This window comes from Rana temporaria, chromosome 4 (assembly GCF_905171775.1).
Source record: "Rana temporaria chromosome 4, aRanTem1.1, whole genome shotgun sequence".
NCBI classification, from domain to species: Eukaryota; Metazoa; Chordata; class Amphibia; order Anura; family Ranidae; genus Rana; species Rana temporaria.
The window spans coordinates 173875805-173893885 of NC_053492.1; the positions used below are offsets into that span (position 1 = coordinate 173875805).

At 37.9% G+C, this 18081-nt stretch overlaps 1 protein-coding gene across 4 annotated transcripts in view; it reads left to right on the top strand.

The window, feature by feature from the left end:
* The window catches only part of NLGN1 (neuroligin 1), a 910902-nt gene that overhangs the window by 878924 nt on the left and 13897 nt on the right, over nucleotides 1-18081 (top strand). The gene's annotated exons all lie outside the window — the stretch shown is intronic.

The following is an 18081-nucleotide window of genomic DNA, read 5'->3' on the forward strand; positions in this document are numbered from 1 at the left end:
TCACTCAGAGTACCTAGGCAAGTCAGTACCTAAAAATGCAATAATCCTTTCTTTCTATTACTCACACACCATGTTTAAACGATATACAGAATTTTGTGACTTACTGTATGATAGGGATGCCAGTTTTTCTTCTGTTGCTTACATCATGTATAATGTAGACTGCAAGAAAAGCCAAGTACATTCTCCTTACCTGCTGGAATTCAGTGATGTTTGGCTATCTGTCACTTTGTACATACAGAAGAGTTTATTTACGAAAGGCAAATCCACTTTGCACTACAAGTGCACTTGGAAGTGCAGTCGCTGTAGATCTGAGGGGGACATGCAAAGAAAATAAAAAACAGCATTTCTGCTTGCACATGATTGTATAATAAAACCAGCAGAGATTCCTCTAATTTTAGAGCTTCCTAGCGGCGAAGCCGCAAACTGTCACAGCCAGGTGCCCATAGTAAAGAGGCCAGCGCCACTGAGGGAGGACACAAGGTGAAAACAGATGGGGTGAGTACACCGCTGGATCATGGGACAGGTGAGTGGCTGTTTATTAAAAGTCAGCAGCTACACTTTTGGAGCAGCTGAATTTTTATAAACACAACAATGACTGGAACTCCACTTAAAAAATAAGAATGCAGTTCCCGATTCAATACTCACCTTGTCGCCAGTGATATTCCCCCACAATCTCAACTTTCTGCCCAGTGATGCAGGTATTCTTAAGGTTTGAATTGCATTCAACATCATTCAAACCTTATCTTGTGGGTCCAGGATGACCACTACTGGGGACTGCACCATCATGAGGGCCTAGGCTAACAGGAGAATAATGCAAAGAGTGGAAGTGGAAGTCACTATGCGAGCTTGTGGTCTGCCCCATTCAGAGCCATCCACCACTAGAGAACAACTAAACAGGACATGTTAAATGACCGACCAGAAAACACATAAAATAAAGTATGTATACAATTAAAAAAAAATGGCAACTATGTAATTGAGTAGTGTACTTTTTACCAGTTACCTTTAGTGTACTGCACAATACTTTAATTACAAAGTGATGGAGACTGATGACAAGAACAAAGCTGTTCACCATAGGGATTTTTTCAGCCCTCTGTCTGTTCAATATTTAATTCATTTTTTATCAGTCACCTTTTCATCTTGAAGGTTCCTTTTATGCTGCCAAAAATATTAGTGAGCAAGCCAATAAATACATTAAATCTGCTTAAAGTGAACCTGTATTCCCTTTAGAAAGATAAAAATTGAGCCCCTCCCCATTCCAGTTTGAAAAATGTAGAGGGGTTTCCACACCACCATTGCAACAGATAGACTAGGACCGAGGGTACGTTTCTACCTGCTGTCTGCTACTAGCAAAGGGGTCTAGTTACTATTCAGATTGTACCTTTCTAGTGATGGATTCATGAAAATTTAATTTGGGATGGATGCTTTCAAGAAAAAAAACACCCTTATAGATGGCTACATCAGACAGTGGATACTCAAGGCCAAATAATTTCCTAATTCCCTGCTGACTAGAGGGAAAAAAAAGAAGAAAAAATAAACAATACTGCAGGATAATTAATTTACCAACTGCACTATGAGATTATACAGTTTATCAGTGCATATATATTTCTAGCTATTTTTCGAATCCTGGTGGACTGCATTTGTAAATAAATCAATAAAAGAATTACATTTAGTGTGGAACAAATGCATTAAGTGATCTATAAAGCAATCATTTGTTATTTCATAGGAAAATTATTTTCCTACATCAATTAATCATCTCTGGCAACTAAAAAAACTGCAGGATTTAAGTGTTTTAGTGATATAGCGTAAACAAGATGGAAGAACAGCATGAAACCTATTAAATGATTTGTAGATGTCAGAACGATTAATGAACTCATTGATTTTGTAAATATAATTAGAACATTGCAAGACATCTTGTAGCAATTTTAAATTTTAAATATTTCTATAGATAGATAGATTGATAGCTAAGCAGATATATGTATTTTATATAATTCCTGAAGCAAACATCCCATGATTTATGAGTTGCTACAGCCACAGACACAAAAACAGGCATTGTATTGTCATCACTGCAGATGGGTCTTTTGAAATGATCTGCTCTGTGCTGTTGGTTTTAACACACTTGCTGATGGCCAGGAAGTTTAGCATTGATTGTGATATCGCTTAGATATAGACAATAATTGTTTATAAAATAAGGGTATCAATCTATCATGCAGGACATGAGTGTGAATGGACATGGGTGGACGGCACCTTCAAACTTTGTTAGTGTGAATAATCATTGCTATGTTTGAGACTGATTACGCCATCTAAAAGTATCTGGTACCCCACCACATCATTAACGGATTGGCCAATGGATGAAATTGACTCTCTATGTCATATGAACATAATGATCTCCTGGAAGTATGACAAATGAGATGCCTGTAAGATCATTTGGTCAGTATAGACACTTTTCAGACTTTATCATACTGATACTGATATTGAGACAAGACACTTTTAATGTCGTCAAATGGTCAATTCTCCTCTGACCGTGTGGGAAACATACTACGTTCTCTAATTCTAACCCCCCCCCCCCTTTTTATTTATTGTCCTATCTTACTTTCATTCTTTACCCTATTACTTTATCTTTTTTCCTTTTTCTGCCTAGGTCTACTAATCTAAAATCACTTGAATATCAAATGTATGATTGCAAGCCCAAGCTTTCAAAACTGGGTAATTGCATAGTAGGCATAATTGTTGTTATATCTTTTCCCCTCTTTTTTTACTTTTTTTTTCAAATATACATTACCCCATGAAAACGTTTTCTACTATGCATATATCTGTTTAACCATTAAAGGAAACAATAGGTAGCTCAATTCTGATGATATAATTGCTTTTATTACAATGGTATCACATATTTCTATTACACTGATATATGCCATAATGTAGATCATAATACATGGAATGTGTATATTTTTTTCTGTTTTGACATACAGTACAATGTACAAGTTGAAGCTCATACTTGAAAGAAGTATATATATATAAAAATATATAAAATAAGATTAAACATAAACATATGTGGTAGAGAAGGGGTATATTGCAGGGGTGATCAATTTTGAATAGTTATTTTTTGTTCTAAACTTGAGTTTTGTGCACTGGATCCTTTCCATGGAAGGAAAATGTATTCCCCCAACCAAATATGTTGTGATATTATTCGCCAATCTTCACCAATGGCTTTATTTCAATGCATTCCTTCTAAACAGGGAATCTTGGTGGCCCTCAGGTGGCCACTGCATATTATTGATACACATTGCAATATTTGTCAAAGCTATTTATTGGACAGTTCCTTCATATGAAACATTATTAATGTCAGAGTTATTCAATAAACAGTGCAAAGCTAAACAAAGATGTACACATGGTGGCAAACCATAGCAGCTCAACAGATTGTATTTTATTATAGTCCAACCAATTGTTACTGCCAACAAACAGTTAAATCTCTCATTAGCCAAAAAGATTTATTTACTAGTGCAGCTCTAGCCATAGTCTGTGATGGCATAATGACATATTTAGAGGCCATTCTCTTCAGTTTAGATTTTACAGTAGGTTTATAATACTGAGAAAGTCATAGACAGCTAAGCCTGGATGGTAACATTGATACTTACAGAGACATCCTCCTGCTGAACTGGAGATTGGTGGGCAGCAGTAGCATTATCAGGGGCACTGACAAAATATAGAGGGGAGAAAGTGAAAATCCCTGGGGAAGTGCATGCATTCCTAAAGCGGACCTTCAGTAATTTTTTCAACTTTCCATCTATTAAATCCTCTGCCCTTGTTGTTTTAACTTTGGATAGTAAAACATTTTTTTTCGGACAGTTAATTTTCTGTTTCTTGTCTGGTAAAAAGCCTAGGCTCATGACATCATTCACAGCTCTCACTCGCATGAGAGTTTGCCAGGATGGGTCATAAAGGGCCAATGAGAGCTGCAGAGCTAGATGTGTGTCTGTGTAAATTCAGGAAGTGAACAGGCAGCAGCTTCAGCTACCCACAGTTAAAATAGTTGTAGAGAGAGATTTCTGCAGCATATTTGGCAAGTACAGAATCACTGTATATATACAATAATATGCAAAGTGGTTGAAGGGAAGATTCATAATTTGCAAAGATGTTTCTATTACAAATTATTTGGGCAGACTGCAGTTCCTGTTTAAGTAGTGTTACAACCCTTAATGATAATTGTGTGTGTATATAGCACTTTAACACAAAAGCAACACATAAGCCTCGTACACACGGGCAAGAATCTCGTCAGGAAAAAAACATTGTTTTTTCCTGACGAGATTCTTGGCAAGAATCTCTTGCCGCCCGAGCACGCACACACACTTATTTCAAAAGAACCGTGGCTCTTTTGAAAGGAAAGAACGCAGTGACGTCATCACGTACGATGAGCATGCGCTCGTCACATTCAATGCCGTCGCCGCCATCTTGCTTCACCCTACCTATGCCGTGGAAGCTACCGTGCATTCCTCAAAGTCATTTAGAGCATGCGCGGGTTTCCACTGCGACAGGTAAGTATACAGACGCTCGGGTTTCTCATCTGGAAACAGGCCGACAAGAATCTCAATGAGAAAATAGAGAGCAGGATCTTTGTTTTTCTTGTCGAGATTCTGGGCAGATTTCCAGAAGAGAAACCTGAAAGCCTCATACACACGCTCGGTTTACTCAGCAAGAAAGCTCTGCCAGCAGTTTTCTTGCTGGTTTTTGCAGAGAAAACCAAGCATGTGTACGAGGCTATATAATTTGTTTTTATGATGCCTGTTTTGAGGCCCAACATACAGTGCCTTGAAAAAGTACCCCATACCCCTTGACATTTTCCACATTTTGTCATGTTACAACCAAAAACGTAAATGTATTTATTAGAATTGTATGTGATAGACCACAACACCACAACACAACACAAAGTGGCACATAATGGTTTTCAAAATTTTTACAAATAAATATCTGAAAAGTCACCTATTTATTAAATAGAATCCACCTGTGTGTAATTTAATCTCAGTATAAATACAGCTGTTCTGTGAAGCCCTCAGAGGTTTGTTAGAGATTCTTAGTGAACAGACAGCATCCTGAAGGCCAAGGAACACACCAGACAGGTCAGGGATAAAGTGGTGGAGAAGTTTAAAGCAGGGTTAGGTTATAAAAAAAAAATATCCCAAGCTTTGAACATCTCACGGAACACTGTTCTATCCATCATCTGAAAATGGAAAGAGTATGGCACAACTGCAGTCCTACCAAGACATGGCTGTCCATCTAAACTGACAGGCCGGGCAAGGAGAGCATTATTCAGAGAAGCAGCCAAGAGGCCCATGGTAACTCTGGAGGAGCTGCAAAGATCCACAGCTCAGGTGGGAGAATTAGGACAACTATTAGTTGTGCAGTCCACAAATCTGGCCTTTATGGAAGAGTCGCAAGAAATAAAGCCATTGTTGAAAGAAAGCCATAAGAAGTTTGAGAGCAAACATGTGGAAGAAGGTGCTCTGATCAGATGAGACCAAAATTTAACTTTTTGCCATAAAAAGAAAAACGCTATGTGTGGCAGAAAACTAACAATGCACATCACCCTGAACACACCATACCCTCTGTGAAACATTGTGGTGGCAGCATCATGTTGTGGGGATGCTGGTCAGAGTTGACGGGAATATGGATGGAGCCAAATAAAGGGCAATCTTAGAAGAAAACCTGTAATGCCGCGTACACACGATCGGTTCGTCTGATGAAAACGGTCTGATGGACCGTTTTCATCAGACGAACCGATCGTGTGTGGGCACCATCGTTTTTTTTCCCATCGGTGAAAAAACTTAGAACCTGTTTTAAAATTATATGATGGTTAAAAAACCGATAGAAAAAAACGATCGTCTGTGGGGAAATTCTTCTTTTAAAAATCAACGCATGCTCAGAATCAAGTCAACGCATGCTCGGAAGCATTGAACTTCATTTTTCTCAGCACGTTGTTGTGTTTTACGTCACCGCGTTCTGACACAATCGTTTTTTTAACTGATGGTGTGTAGGCAAGACTGATGAAAGTCCGCTTCATCGGATATCTGATGAAAAAATCCATCAGACCATTTTCATCGGATGAACCGATCGTGTGTACAGGGCATTAGAGTCTGCAAAAGACTTGAGACTGGGGCAGAGGCTCACCTTTCAGAAGGACAACATCCCTAAACATATAGCCAGAGCTACAATGGAATGGTTTGGATCAAAGCATATTCATGTGTTAGAATGACCTAGTCAAAGTCCAGACCTAAATCTAATTGAGAATCTGTGGCTAGACTTGACAATTTCTGTTCAGAGACACTCTACATGCAATCTGACAGAGCCTGAGCTATTTTGCAAAGAAGGATGGGCAAAATGTCACTCTCTAGATGTGTAAAGCTGGTAGAGACATAACCAAAAAGACTTGCAGATGTAATTGCAGCAAAAGGTGCTTCTACAAAGTATTGGCTCAGGGGGGCTGGATACAAATGCACGCCCCACTTTTCACATTATTACTTGTAAACAAATGTGCCACTTTGTGGTGGTCTATCACATAAAATCCTGATGAAATACATTTACATTTTGGGATGTAACATGATAAAATGTGGAAAATGTCATGGGGTATGAATACTATATAAAGGCATTGTAGATGTGTATATGGAAACTAATTATATACCTATATTAAACTTTGGTAAATGTACATTTACTTAATTTTTGCCGTGGGGAAATATTGAAAAAATAAAATAAATTTAAGGTGTGGCTTGCTTGTTTAATATAAATGATCATTTAACAAATCTAGTAGGATAAAAAAATCCCTGTAGGTACAATTAGAATCCTATGGAAAATAGATTGAGCTGTTTCTATTTAACAACACTGACCAAGATGGAAAGACACTCTGTAAATTGAATGATATCCTGCAGGGCTGATTTATGAACTTGTGGTTATTTTGAGAGCATTGATAAACATGCCCCTGAAGTAACACAGATTGTTATCACGTTTGACTGATAAGCATGCTCCTTCCCCTTAACAAGGTAAATTACGTTTCTCTATTAGTTATAAAACATGGCTGTCTTTTGTAGAAATCCCGAAGAACTCCAGCAAAGCATAATGCTTGTATTGTTAATTAAAACAGAAATGTGTGTAAATATAGCCTTCACATTGTTGCATTATCTTCCACGTAACAGAATAAACCTACACAGAAATATAAAATTAAAGGAAATCCAGAAAATATATAATACGTGCACACGCACACAGGCTCGGGCACACAGATATATATTGTAGATGTACCGTATACAGTATATACATGGCACTGATACATATGAGAATGTTCACACAATAAAGTTCACTTCAGTTAATCATCTGCAAACAAAATGAAATATTCATGATTTTTAATTTCACATAATTAGATAATAGAATGTTATTGTGTGAACACTTTCAAAAACTTTAATAAATCAGTTGCGATATGCAATAATATGTAATAATATTAGTAATACAGTACATATGAGCAAACATTAAATATATTTTGCTGTAATTGCTATAGTGCTTCAATGTCACTTACTAAACTGACCCACTGATATATAGTGTCCCTGCCAATGACTCCTTTTTTAGGTGCTGGTAGTGCTATATGCATCTGGGCACATAGCATGGTTTCCTAAAGGCTATGGAATTGAGTAATGAGTCTACGAGGATGTTACCACCAGCAGCTTTGCCCAACGATCAAGTCTGTGACTGGCTGTGCATTTGTTTTATGCCCAGAGACTCATTGCTGTAAAAATAGAGGGCCAGATTCAGGTAGACTTACGACGGGCGTATCAGTAGATACGCCGTTGTAAGTCCGAATCCCCGCCGTCGTATATTTAAGCGTATTCTCAAACTGAGATATGCTTAAATATTGCTAAGATACGACCGGCGTAAGTCTCCTACACTGTCGAATCTTTACTGCATATTTAAGCTTGCGGATAGGGGCGTGTACGCTGATTTACGCCTAGAATATGTAAATCGGCTAGATACACCTATTCACGAACGTACGCCCGGAAGTCGCAGTAAAGATACGCCGTTTACGTAAGGGGTTTTCAGGCGTAAAGATAAACCACCAAAAAGATGGCGCAGCCAATGTTAAGTATGGACGTCGGAACCGCGTCAAATTTTTCAAGTTCTACGTCGTTTGCGTAACTCGTCCGTGAATGGGGCTGGCCGTAAGTTACGTTCACGTCGAAAGCATCGACGATTTGCCGATGTCATTTGGAGCATGCGCACTGGGATACGTCCACGGATGGCGCATGCGCCGTTTGATCGAAACGTCATTTACGTGGGGTCACACTTAATATACATAAAACACGCCCCCAGCTTGAACATTTGAATTAGGCGGGCTTACGCCGGCCCTAATACGCTACACCGCCGTAACTTTGGGCGCAAAATCTTTGAGAATACCATACTCGCCTCTCAAAGTTACGGCGGCGTAGCGTATAGGAGATACTCTAGGCCCACCTAAAGGTATGTGAATCTAGCCCAGAATTGGTAGGAAGGAAAAAGAGGTGAAGAAACAAAAAGATTCCTTTGCTGTCGTTAGGTGTGAAATGTACTATACATAACATCAGCAACAGGTGATGGACAGTTAATTTAGGACTGGTCAGCATGGAAAATAGTAGCGGCAGCAGCTTTATAACTGGGAACTGGAATGATACAGTGGAAGTGGAAGTCCTAATAATGGAGGAAGTTCTAATGATAGTAAGAATGAAGAGAAATACATTTGTTTAGTGGTGAAGGCTCTGTCCCACAATGTAACATGTGCAGGTTGGTTTTCAGGCACTGACAAACACATGCTCCTGGAACAATTTTAAATGGAACATTGGGGGTTATTTACAAAAGACAAATCCATTTTGCACTGCAAGTGCACTTGGAAGAGCAGCCGCTGTAGATCTGAGGGGAAGACCTGAAATGAGGGGAAGCTCTGCTGATTTTATCATAAAATCATTTGCATGCTAAAATACTGTTTATTATTTTCCACACATGCCCCCCTCAGATCTACAGCGACTGCACTTCCAAGTGCACTTCCAAGTGCACTTGTAGTGCAAAATGGATTTGCCTTTGGTAAATAACCCCCATTGTTTCTGATGATGTCCTCTTGTTGATAGCTATTGGACAAGGAGGAAAAGACACAGGGCAGACTGACAAGGCTGTAAAGCAAACATAAAGAGCATGTTCCCCTAATGTAAAAATGGCACATAACTATGCAGAAAATGACCTCATTCTGCCAATGCCTGCCTATGAAAATTAGCCCGATCCAGGTCAGAACATTACTTTCTGGCTTCAGTTTTTTTTTAAATAAAATCCCAAAACAAAACTAGTATAAAAATACACAATCTGTATTAATATCAGTTAAAAAAAATATGCAGATTCTGACCTGTTTAACCTTACCTATTTTACTTGCTTTTTATGTCATGTACATTTTTTTTAATAAACCGTTGTACCATGTAATTTTTTACAACTTGGGTTCCTTATTTTGTTTTTACCTAATAATATAGCATGTTGTCTATAGCAATAAACATAGCCTGCACTGATGATTAATTTAAATACCAGACATCTATCATTTTAAGCCATGGTATATTTTTATATTTATCACGCAATGGGTTTTTCACAAGATTATGAAATAATGGGTCTATGTTTTTGCATATGAATATATGATCATTTACAATAAGCTCTTTTCTTTCTGTGCCTGTAAATTGCAGATTGCTATTCTCTTGTACTGAAATGGCTGTTGGGTTGGGGCTGGGATGGATTGAGACCACCATTAAGTAGCTTTGCAATGCACCAGAGGACCAGTTGAAGTTAATCAGTAATTTTTCACAGACGACATCTAATCTATGAGTATAAATTACTTTGCAGTCTTATTATTTCTTAATTGAAGTGCACCAATGTGAAATTGCCATAGATGTAGCAGAAATGATTCTAGCCTCAATTAACTTGTGTAGAATTGAGGCTTTCTTTTTTTAATCTTTGAGTGAAGATTGTTGCTTAACAACTTGTAGTTGTTTAAACAGTTGCTAGGAAATTAGTGACAATTGTGGGTGTTAAACATTATTTTCAGTTGCAGATGTGTTGTACACAATTCTCAGTGCCCTTTTTGACTAAAAGACATTTCCTTGTTTATCATAAGCATTTATTGTGCTTTAGTAAAAGTAATACACATTTAAGTATATTTAGTCTGAGCATGTTGTTTTTGCTCAAGGAATTTATTGTTCATGCAAATTCGAAATGTTTAGAGCACATACAGCTATTGATAAAGGACACATGTAACAAAAACAGATATTGCAGTAGAACGTTGGCTGATTCAATCATCCCTTGTGTGCTTATAGCTCGTTGGGGTCACTCATAAGGAGATATAATATCCCCTGCAAGAGTATGGGTGTCCCCTTTCTTTCACTGTGTTTTGCATAGTTCAAAATTATTGCAAAATAGTACAGGGGTAGGGAGACATATTTCTTATAGCATTGGAGGTTGGCAGGATTTTGAAAGAGATGAAGAGGGTTTGCAACCAGAGTCTTTTGGGTTGATTTACTAAGTAGAGATGGTTCACATTGCTAAGTAAACATAGTCTTTGCTAAGAGAACCATCTCAACCCATTTAGTAGATTAACCCCCTTGGGAGATGAAAGAAGCTATCACTACAAGTTTTGGTGGAACTGCCTTGTAAACAACAGAATGGTTGTTAAAGATAAGGCCTCATACACACAAACGTTTTCCTCGACAGAATCCATCAAGAAACTTGGTGGCAGAGCTTTTTTGCAGAGGAAAACGGTTGTGTGTATGTTTTTCATCGAGAAAACTGTTGAGGAACTCGACGAGAAAAAAAGAGAATAAGTTCTCTTTTTCCTCGACGGGAGTCTCAATTTCCTCGTTGTGTTCCTCGTCGGGCTGGTTTTCGACGAGAAACACGTTCGTGTGTATGCTAAGAAACCCACACATGCTCAGAATAAAGTATGAGACAGGAGCGCACCTTTGGTAAAAGTAGCGTTTGTAATAAAGATAGCACATTTGTCACGCTGTAACAATCTAAAAAGTGCAAATCGTCTCTTACCAAACTTTTACTTAACACGCAGTAACATGAGATTAGCAAAAGCAGCCCCAAGGGTTGTGCCAGTGGAATCGAACTTCCCCTGCCGTTGTACGTGTTGTACGTCACCGCGTTTGAGAACGAGGAGATTTGGTCTTGACAGTGTGTACACAAAGAAAGCTTGTCAAGTTTCTCCACAAGCCTGACAAGTGTTCCTCGGTCGTGTGTACGAGGCCTAAGTGCTGTACAACTTTCTTTCTCCTTGAGAAGTTTTTAGAGGGCCCCAATCGCAGTTCAAGTCCTAATACCAAACTACTAAATGTACACAACAATAAATCCATTAAGAGAATATTTTTACATAACACATTGGAAAATGTATATATTTAAAGTGATTCCAAGTACACAGTTTAGTTGTAAGATAATTCTTGTAACATGCAATTTAGCTATGCAAGTATATGCATCTATCTGCATGTCATTTATTGTCTACTTGCATCTCTTCTCCTCATTTTTAGTCTGATATTTGTAATGTGAAAGTAGGCTGTATATATTTATTACAATTACAGTCACCTGTTTGTGTTGAATTTACATGGCTTAGGGCTTATACACATGAGTTCCTTCGAAGAGGTCTCTGCATGTTAGGACTGACATATGTTTGTTTATTAGGTATGAATAGCATTATTGTTTTATTGTCACTCTGATGTACCAATAAACGACACTTCAAGGATTACAGTTTTGCCGGCTCTTCTTACTACTAATCTTCATGTAGTCCTGTATCATGTTTATGTAATGCAGTATGTGCTTGAAACATAGAATTTAAAGGATTTTGTTATGAGGGAAGATCAATGTCTGAAAAATACCCTCAATCTTCCTATGATGTCTGACATTCTCATCCTGTAGTTGTGGAAATACTGCTTGCTAAGTGGGTATTATTCCTTATGACAGGTTCTTAGCTTTCAAAAATGTCTACAAACCTAGAAATATCTGTCTACATATGGTACTATGCATACTTCATTTTGGTACCTTACCGTTAAGCTTGTGTTCATAAGCGGAAGACTGTTCCTGTAGTAACAGTAATGCCTGAAGGTTTGCCCACATAGCTTTACGAGTGATTAATCTCTTGTATTAAAAGATTAGTAAACTGTGAATGTCAAGGGGATTTGATCTGAAGACTGTTTATTAATAAGATTACTTTGCGCTTAAAGATAAGACCACCTTGCAAGTGATTGTACCTTTCTCATTTTAATGAGGTACTGATTCTAAACAGGAAGTTACATCTATATTTTAGACATTTACAATATTATTACAAGTATGAGCATTTAATTTTGTGTATTAAAAAAAACAACAACCTTAAACTAATGCACTGTGCACAGAAATAACGAACTGGCAATTGTTGAGCTGTTTATTAATGGTGCAGTTTTTGGGCTGTTATCCTGAGTTTAGTAAATAAGGTAAAATTGTGTTCACCTGAATCAATCAATCATGTGCTAGCAAAAACTCTATTATTTTTAGTATTTCCCTTACACATGATTGGCCACTGCACTACCTTACTAAAATGATTCTGTGGGGACCTATAAATGTACAATATTCACACTACTGAAGTTCATATTTATTAGCATTAGTTTTGAACAATTTGCCCAGCTTGTCCTGAAGCCTCGTACACACGACCGAGGAACTCGACGGGCGAAACACATAATTTTCCTCGTTGAGTTCCTTGTTAGGCTGTCGAGGAACTTGACAAGGCAAGTTTCTCAATTCCCGTCGAGGAAAAAGAAGACATGCTCTCTTTTTGGCTCGATGGGATCTTCGACAGTTTCCTCGTCGAAAAATGTACACACGACCGGTTTCCTCGGCAAAAAAAAAATCCCAGCAAGTTTCTTGCTGGTTTTTGCTGAGAAACCCGGTCGTGTGTACGAGGCCTGACTTACACACATTCAAAAATGGCGGGTAGGGCAGATTTGTAAAATTTCATTCATCTCCACTCATAGTTTATTTTGTAAAGAACTATAAACAGTAGGGTCAGAACATATTGGCCTTCAGCAAGATGTACAGTAGTTTTTATACACGAGTTCAGAGCACATTTATATGTTTTATGTCTTCTTATTTACATGAATTGGTATTAGAAGAAATATATCAGACACTCCTTAGTCCTTATTTATTTTAGAATCTACTTAACACTGCATACTGTTAATTTTACAACAATTGCATTAAACTACACAATTAACCAAAGTACTTAATGCATTATTTAAGAGTATAAAACATTTCACTGGATTTAACTCACCTATATGCAGTGTGGAAATGTGCAAATTACTATGGTTTAATCAGCAAGTCACAATTTTATTGCATAAATAAACAACAATGAGATGCCTTTTCACATTCCTATTATGTCAAATAAAGGTGACTATAAAGGGTACAGATGAGCCAGGGAAGCAGAAAGCTATAGGATAAATGCTGTGCGATATAGGACTGCCAAATTTACTGTCAGTTTTCCTGCAGTTCATGCTGAGCTGATTACTTCATTCCTGACCCGAGGACACAACCTGTTTGCGAGTGAGAATTAATATGAGATGGTAGATCTGTCTTTATGAGCGCACAATGACAAGTGTGCAGGATGAAGACATTCATGTGTGCTGCTGTTTTTTGATTTGCTTCAAAGGTCAAAGCTCAACTTCAATTGCCAAGACATCTATGAACCATGCTTCCCCAAATAACATAATTATAGCTATAAAAAATAGCTCTAGCAGTCACTTGCCAGTAGCTGAAAACACTTTTATTGTCCATTATAATTGGAAAAATAAGAAAAACACAGTAAATGTCCTCTAAATGTTATCAATTCTTGTAGCTCATCGAAATATACCTTAGTGAAAGAAAAACAATGATCAATATTAAAACATGCAAAATCCTGGAATTTGTAGCTTATGTTTAGTGATATCTATCTATCATCTATCTTTTAATGTAGCAGAACTGCCTAAGGAGCTGCTGAGCATTATGGGTCCTCCTAGCCAGTATAGTGGGAACAGTTCCACAAACATCTCACAGCTCTCATTGATCATTCTGCAACAACCAACATATGGATCCCCACTCCATTAATCCTTGCTGGATGAGAAGTTGATTTAGATAACTATGGTTTCACTGCTATCTGAGGCTCAGTTAGAAAGATTTAGGCTCAATATCTGTTGTGAGCACAATGTTTTATCAGACAGGAAGTGAGGGAAAATCTGCAACAGGAAAACAGACAACACTAAAGTTCTGACAGGGGTTCTATCACTACATAGCTAAGAAAAGCATTTTACTACTATCTGTGTTACTGTTGAAGAGGACTATTGATATTCCAATTGCACATGTCCCTTAGAAAGGCTGAGAGCTATATGGGTGCTGCAGAAACAACCAGCTTAAAACTGGCAACATCACAGAACAACAAACATATTTCATGTTTGCCAGTACACTGAGGATCTTTAACCACTTAAGCCCCGGACCAATATGCTGCTAAATGCCCAAAGGCGTTTTTACAATTCGGCACTGCGTCGCTTTAACAGACAATTGCGCGGTCGTGCGACGTGGCTCCCAAACAAAATTGGCGTCCTTTTTTCCCCACAAATAGAGCTTTATTTTGGTGGTATTTGATCACCTCTGTGGTTTTCATTTTTTTGCACTATAAACAAGAATAGAGCGACAATTTTGAAAAAAATGCAATATTTTTTACTTTTTGCTATAATAAATATCCCCCAAAAACATATATAAAAACATTTTTTTCCTCAGTTTAGGCGATACGTATTCTTCTACCTATTTTTGGTAAAAAAAATCGCAATAAGTGTTTATCGATTGGTTTGCGCAAAATTTATAGCGTTTACAAAATAGGGGATAGTTTTTTTGCATTTTTATAAAAATTTTTTTTTACTACTATTGGCGGCGATCAGCGATTTTTTCGTGACTGCGACATTATGGCGGACACTTCGGACAATTTTGACACATTTTTGGGACCATTGTCATTTTCACAGCAAAAAATGCATTTAAATTGCATTGTTTATTGTGAAAATGACAGTTGCAGTTTGGGAGTTAACCACAGGGGGCGCTGTAGGAGTTAGGGTTCACCTAGTGTGTGTTTACAACTGTAGGGGGGTGTGGCTGTAGGACTGATATCATCGATCGAGTCTCCCTATAAAAAGGATCACTCGATCGATACGCCGCCACAGTGAAGCACGGGGAAGCCGTGTTTACACATGGCTCTCCCCGTTCTTCAGCTCCGGGGAGCGATCGCGATGGGGCGGCTATAAACGAATAGCCGCGCCGTCGTCCCAGATCGCTCCCTGCGGGAATCCGCCCGCCGCATGCAGCTAGAAGGCAAGGACGTATATATACGCCCTTCTGCCTGTCCGTGCCATTTTGCGGACGTAAATAGTCGTGCGGCGGGCATTAAGGGGTTAAAAGACGTCCAAATGCTTTTATTCAAAGAGATCACATCACAGCAGAAAAGTACTAGTGGGAGAGGGTACTTCACTTCCTGTCTGATAAAAAGTTGTCTCTCATGCAGGAAGTGAGGGTAAATGTTGGGTAAAGGTTGGACTCAGACGCATTAACACTTTAAAATACGTTTTTCTGGCAGTTGTGGCTGAAATTTTAGTTGGTCTACCTGACCTGGTTTGGTTTCAACAGAATCCCTAATTTTCCACTTCTTGATTAGAGTTTGAACACTGCTGATTGGCATTCTCAATTCCTTGGATATCTTTTTATATACATTCCTGTTTTATACAGTTTAATTGCCCTTTCCCACAAATCCTTTGACAATTTTTTTGCTTTCCCAATGACTCAGAATCCAGAAATGTCAGTGCAGCACTGGATGAAAGATGCAAATGTCTGTCAGGAGTCGAGAAACTCATTGACCTTTTATACACACACTAATTACAAGAAAACACATCACGGGTGAGGATGGTTACCTTTAATAGCCATTCAAACCTCTTTGTGTCAACTTGTGTGCATGTTATCAGGCCAAAATCACCAGGGTATGTAAACTTTTGATCGGGGTCATTTGGGTAGTTTCTGTTGTGATTATGATTTAAAAAATGTAAACACATTTGATTGATAAAAAATGGCTTCAGCAAAACACCAAACCTGAGTGAAAGAAAAGTTTTTGTGTTATCATTCATATTCTCTGAAAAATGGTCAAGAAATTATAAATTGTGCCAGGGTATGTAAACTTATGAGCACAACTGTATCACCATTATAATTTCTTAACATTTGACTATAGCTCAAGTATATACAGTTTATGCCCTATTTATCTATGTCAACATAATTGCGTGTATGACCAAAAGAGATGCATAAGTATAAGAAAATTAATTTTCACATGTATCAAATTACGTTGGTATTGGCCCGAGTTTGATCCCATAAATCTCTGGTTTAGAACTGCTAATTGAAATGTTATTCTGTTTAGCAGAGCTTCACAGAATTATGGCATACACAAAGTTCTTGAACAGTGCAGTAATTAGTTTGGGTTAATTAATTATTATGTTATTATTTTATCATGTAGTCATTTAGACTTAGTTTTGTTTTATCATCTGTTCTTGTATTGCCTTAGCTTCTTTACATCCATAGCCTCATGTATTTTTTGCACATTATGACAGGTGCTGGTGTCATGGTTAAAAGGGTACAGTTAGATGGGGGCTTCAGTTTTATTTTCTACGGCTTAACATTGAGCCACATAAGGAGGCTTTTAATATAGTTATAGCAAAAAAAACGACTCCAAAATGAGCACATATTAGTGTACCAACCACTGTGCATAAGATGTAATGCTATTACATGAGCAAAAATGTTATTCTCTAGGGTCTCTTCTAAATATATATATATATATATATATATATATATATATATATATATATATATATATATATATATATATATATATATATATATATATATATATATATATATATATATAATGTTTGGGGGTTCTAAGTTATTGTCTAGCAAAAAATACTGATTACTGAAAAGACCAAAATCTACCACCCATCATCTGTCTCAGATATGTGAGGAGATTGAGGGGGTGAGCTGAGGATTAGAGAGATATATCTGGGTGTCATTGGCATAGAGGTGGTATTTGAAGATGTGGAAGGCCCAGAGAAAAGGTGTAGAGAGAGAACAGGAGGTGCCCAAGGACAGAGCCTTGGAGTATCCCAATAGAAAAGGGAAGATGAGCAGAGGAGATAGAGTTGTATGTGACACTGAAGGTGTACTGAGATTGGTAGGAGGAGAACCAGGAAAAAAGCAGGGGCCAAGAGAGTGGAGTTTATTAAAGAGGAGTAAGTGGTTGACTGTGTCAAAGGCAGCAGAAAGAGTATGAGCATGGAGTAAGGACTGTTGGTTTTAGCAGTTAGTAGGTCATTAGTGATTTTAAGTCAATTTTAATTGAATGTTGCAGGCAAAAGACAGACTATAGGGGGTAGAGAAGGTTCTTAACAGTGAGGTAGCAACCCATACGGTTGTGGACAAGGTGCTGAAGAAACTTGGAGGAAAAAAGTAGCAGAGAAGTTGTTCCTAAATTGTTCGAACAGGTTGTACCTAATTGTTCCAGTGAGGACCCCATCAGGTTCTTGGCCTGTTCTTGGCCTGTTCTTGGCCTGCTTTTGGCTGTAGAATCCACCCACTGCCTGCTTTCATTCACAAGGAGCGAGCACACCTAATGGACAACTAGGCTGCAGGGACTGCTAGGGAGGAGAGGAGGTAGTGGTAGCAAATATGAAACTCTACTATACAGCGTACAGAGAATGAGAGACCTGCTTGTATGCCAACTTACAGTTATTACCTCCAACTTTGTGATCTACAAGCTGAAGGTAATTATTTATGAATTTGGTGAAGTAAAAGCAGTGCTTTTAAGAACTAACTCAATCTGCTGCAGATTTTTGTAAAGCTACCAAAACTGGTGTCAGAATCATACTGCTGGAAAATGGTGTTAATGCTTTATTGAATTCCCCTGAAAGTTTGTAATAATGTTAGTGTAAACTATTAATATTAACAATTCTTGGTCCCTGTTTTTATCCATTTTAA